General features: G+C 31.2%; 1 long non-coding RNA gene across 1 annotated transcript; it reads left to right on the plus strand.

The window, feature by feature from the left end:
• The first annotated feature begins 1,757 nt into the window (after nucleotides 1-1,757).
• On the plus strand, nucleotides 1,758-3,610 carry LOC149895284 (uncharacterized). The gene is made up of 2 exons (XR_016458502.1): nucleotides 1,758-1,817; nucleotides 3,337-3,610. It is a non-coding gene; the product is annotated as an uncharacterized LOC149895284 (long non-coding RNA).
• Nucleotides 3,611-5,614: the final 2,004 nt, after the last annotated feature.

The following is a 5,614-nucleotide window of genomic DNA, read 5'->3' on the forward strand; positions in this document are numbered from 1 at the left end:
TTGAAGCGTTTTATTAGAATTAAACTTAAAAATAAATACATTTTAATCATACACTAAATCCTACTAATATTATAATTAATGGGAAACTTTGTGAAGATGGATGCATGTTTGTTACTCTTTTACGCAAACACTACTGAACCGAATACAATGAAATTTGATAAGACACAGGCTACTTTTTATTCTGGAAATTTCATGGGAACGGGAACTAGTTACTACGTAACACTCTACTGTTATATTCAATCACCTAAAATTATTTCATTAATTTTACTATTTTAAGGTTTGTTCTATCTGTAAAGAAGTCAGTTCATACAAACACACAGTTACTTATAACTCGATATTGAACGAAGTTTATCATAAGCATAAAGGCTATAATTTACCTATGCTTATAATATAGGAAAGACGAACGTGAACGATTTTCTTTTAATCTTTAAAAATTTCTCATAAAATAATTCAGGTTGGCGCCACATTAGTACCATGGTAAATAATTTCACTAGACTTAAGAAATAAACAAGCAAAGGAAAATCTCCCGCAAAGTTATACCGCGCTTTTTCATAAAATTAAACGTTAAAAAATCTACAACATTATCTCCTATTCTATTCACAGTTCACGAAATAAAATCACTCTAGCTATTTTCTCATAATATATTTACTACAATATTAAGATTTAAGCATACATATGGATATAGTGACAGAGAAAGCGACATTGTTTTATATTATGTAGTGATTAATGCTTTTACACTAAACAAAATTACATTTCCATTTAAAATATACAGTAAACTATGCACAAATGGAAGAATTAGATTTATTTTTGTTTATTCGCAAGTAAAGAGCATCTGTATTTAATATTGTCTATAAAAACATTATTATGTATAGGCAGTTAAAACATTATTTTAAACGTAATCGCAAAAATAAAAACGTAGGCTTCCGTCACCATTCGAAGCGAATACATACGCATATAATATGCATAAAGTTTAATATTTACATTTATAGCATTCAAATCATTCAAGTGCTTTACAAGGAAATTTTTAAGGAATTGTAATCTTTGATCAGGTCATTTAATTTCCATTGAAGTGAAAATGGAAACTGAAATGGCTTAGCTTTTGTACCTATGCAGAAAACTTAACGAAACCCTAATCTATATCAGTACAAAAATTGACCGAAATTGCGTAGACATTGTTAGATAAATTCATTCTAACAATGCAGCAACAAATGCTATTCTATTCGAGGCCGATATTAATTATCGATCGCCAGCTTCAATATTTTTGGATAGTTACAATATGGAAATTGTTATTTTAATATTAAAATAGGTGATTAAATTACTCGATTTTATTCTGAATTCGATTGATTAAAAATGAAGTAATATACGAACTTTTATTAGGTAAGAAACAGGTAGACACTACACACTAATAATTATTGCGAGTACAAATAATAATGCTAAAAACTAAACAATTTTTCTTGCGTAAAATACAAAATACAGCTTATTATTTCTATCAAATGTATATGATGAGCTTAGTACTTTTACAATAAGACTCTATTCGGCTAGGTTTTGTTCGTACATTTAATGTTTGAAAATATCTCTACTAATATATCTCTATAAAATATCTATAAATGATCTATCTATAAAATATCTCTGCTAATCTATATCACATCACATATAGTTAATTTCCTCCACAGGCACGCAGCACGCTGATCAACCACGCGCGCACGCACACCGGCGAGAAGCCGTTCGCTTGCACCGACTGCGGCAGGGCCTTCTCCCAGCGCACCGCCCTCCGCACTCACACACAGCTCGTGCACCTCAAGCTGCCGCGCGGCAAGGTGCGCACACACACACAGCTCGCATAGACACATATAATACACACACGTTATTTATTTGGTTACAATAAACACATTGCAACATATCAAACTATATTTGTGACCACTATACTATTTGTTTGTATAGAGCGCGGTATGAACAGTGACGAACTTGCGAGCGCACTGATCGTTTCTCTGATATTTCTTTTGTACCGCCTACCGTACTTACCAGCTTATGCCACGTAACACTGGCCACAGGCATTCTATAATGAATAAAACTGTTGTTGATCTATTAATTTATCTAACCTACCATTTTCCATTTTCTACCAAATTTTATCAATTTTTCTACTATTTTCTACCAAATCCGACGTATTTTCTACTAAATTCTACCATTTTACTAATAATTTCTACCAATTCTCTACTAAATCCGAAGTTTTTCTACCAAAACCTCCCATTTCCTATCCTTCCTATCCTTCCCATCATATTATATTTCTACCAAATCCTAACAAATTTTCTACCACATCCTACCGTACTTAAAAAGTTATTCCAGACGCAGCTTTTTTTTTCAAATAGATGAATTCTTAAAACTCTATGTGTACACTCTCCTAACAAGCAACCCGCCCAACTTTTCCGCCCGCTCATGAACTATCGTTTAAGATTATGTTTTCATAGACAAAATGCTCACATTAGCGAAGCGCTATTTGCCGGCTGCGCGAAGCGAGAGAAGGAAACATGAATTTTAAGGAAAAAATTAGCAAAATCGTTGAATTATTTTTTACGTGATCACGTGATTGTGGGACACACACTCGGTAAAATGGACACAGAGCAATGCGCGCGCTAATACATAATCTAAGCTTTAAACACATCAATATTTTGTTTGCTCTTCAATCACAAGTTAATGTAGAGCCATTTTAATAGGCAACATTTGACAGTTCAACAAAATTCAACAACGTAACCTAGTAACGGCGACATAGAATAATATGTTATTTCGTTTTGTTAGAATTGCACATTTGCAGAACTTTTTTCAATTACGATTACATATTTATAATAATAATGACCGATACAAGTAATTATTTAAAGATTTGATTTGACTGATAAACCATTCTAAACATAATAAACAATTTCTGATTTAAAGAACTGACGTCGCTACAATTTTGTGTCAATAAACCTTTTCTCTTTTTAAATACCAGAGACTTTACTCTAAAAATCGAAATCTGACATCTAGAATCGAATGCATTGATTACTTGTGAATAAAAATTATCATAAATAATTAATAAATGCGTTGTGTTTTTTTAATTATGTATTATACTTCTCTTATTTTGCTCCTTAAATTTACGAAAGAAAGTATATTACGGGGACAGGGATTCGCCTGATGAATTTTAAAATTGACATAGGTGTTTCAAGTTCGATTGACAAATGTTTCAAGTCCGTATCGATTAATTCGCTTTAATCGATGTTTTTAAGCAGGAAGATAAAATTGATAGATGTCAAATGTTGCCTATTAAATCGGCTCGACTATAATATAAATAATTTCACATTTCAGACCAAAACCAAACCACCCGCCGATGCGACGAAGTTCAAAGAAGAACCGCCGATTGTATTCGAATGGACTCGTCAGGGGCAATCGTTCGAATACTTCACTGTAACTGCGGGGCCATAGGGGCAAAATGTATGGCATGTAGGCAGATTTGAAGTGAAACTTCGTTAGGCGCGTTGAGTGTCAAATTTCAAGTCATGATAATACCGTCACGTTAATATAGGCGACGATTTTGGTATTGAATCTTAGTGTTTCGACTGAATAAAGTGTATTTTACATATTTTTGAGTTTTATTTATTTGCTGACCTTCCAAAATGATAATAAAATATAATATTTTGCAAAAAATAATTGATTTTTATTACGTAGTTAATACATTACACTGTCTCAGATTAGATAAAAATTAAAACTATATCAGAGCCAGCCTATTCATAAGTTCGCAAACACACGAAAATTTCTGTTAAATACAGCAATAGAATCATCTATAACGATCATGCATTTAGACCAAACGAACATAGAGATAGAGCAAGAGCATTCTTTCGTGATCTTTTAGTGTAAACGAATACTCGTATTCAGTGTTGAATATTGCATATTGTAGTATATTCTTTTCGAACGCACTAAGAACAACGAAAGAATGCTCTACGCCTGTTTTAAAACAATTTGACATAGTGAGGTTAGGTTAGTATACATCGTAAGTTAGTAGGCATCGTAAAACATGGAATCAACATGGAAAGCTATTATTTTATTGACAAGTGTGACATCTGTGTAATTATAATTTAAAAATCTACAAATATCGAAATCTGTTAAACCTAAATTGTATTGAGTTATTGACTGTAGTCTTATTTATAGTCTTCTTTAAAATATAGGAAGAAATAACATTTATAACTATGTAATGTTGGAACCTCATAAATGAAACAACTCTTTGGGTTGAAGCGTTTTATTAGAATTAAACTTAAAAATAAATACATTTTAATCATACACTAAATCCTACTAATATTATAATTAATGGGAAACTTTGTGAAGATGGATGCATGTTTGTTACTCTTTTACGCAAACACTACTGAACCGAATACAATGAAATTTGATAAGACACAGGCTACTTTTTATTCTGGAAATTTCATGGGAACGGGAACTAGTTACTACGTAACACTCTACTGTTATATTCAATCACCTAAAATTATTTCATTAATTTTACTATTTTAAGGTTTGTTCTATCTGTAAAGAAGTCGGTTCATACAAACACACAGTTACTTATAACTCGATATTGAACGAAGTTTATCATAAGCATAAAGGCTATAATTTACCTATGCTTATAATATAGGAAAGACGAACGTGAACGATTTTCTTTTAATCTTTAAAAATTTCTCATAAAATAATTCAGGTTGGCGCCACATTAGTAAGTACCATGGTAAATAATTTCACTAGACTTAAGAAATAAACAAGCAAAGGAAAATCTCCCGCAAAGTTATACCGCGCTTTTTCATAAAATTAAACGTTAAAAAATCTACAACATTATCTCCTATTCTATTCACAGTTCACGAAATAAAATCACTCTAGCTATTTTCTCATAATATATTTACTACAATATTAAGATTTAAGCATACATATGGATATAGTGACAGAGAAAGCGACATTGTTTTATATTATGTAGTGATTAATGCTTTTACACTAAACAAAATTACATTTCCATTTAAAATATACAGTAAACTATGCACAAATGGAAGAATTAGATTTATTTTTGTTTATTCGCAAGTAAAGAGCATCTGTATTTAATATTGTCTATAAAAACATTATTATGTATAGGCAGTTAAAACATTATTTTAAACGTAATCGCAAAAATAAAAACGTAGGCTTCCGTCACCATTCGAAGCGAATACATACGCATATAATATGCATAAAGTTTAATATTTACATTTATAGCATTCAAATCATTCAAGTGCTTTACAAGGAAATTTTTAAGGAATTGTAATCTTTGATCAGGTCATTTAATTTCCATTGAAGTGAAAATGGAAACTGAAATGGCTTAGCTTTTGTACCTATGCAGAAAACTTAACGAAACCCTAATCTATATCAATACAAAAATTGACCGAAATTGCGTAGACATTGTTAGATAAATTCATTCTAACAATGCAGCAACAAATGCTATTCTATTCGAGGCCGATATTAATTATCGATCGCCAGCTTCAATATTTTTGGATAGTTACAGGTAACCTATTAAAAACTCGAATTTCTATTACCCGAATCTTAAAATCCCGAAAACGGTTGTTAGAACTTTTAAAAGACAGAT

Source organism: Colias eurytheme, chromosome 32, assembly GCF_061535395.1.
Source record: "Colias eurytheme isolate Ceu_HAF_F1 chromosome 32, ilColEury1 Martin Lab GWU primary, whole genome shotgun sequence".
Taxonomy (NCBI): domain Eukaryota; kingdom Metazoa; phylum Arthropoda; class Insecta; order Lepidoptera; family Pieridae; genus Colias; species Colias eurytheme.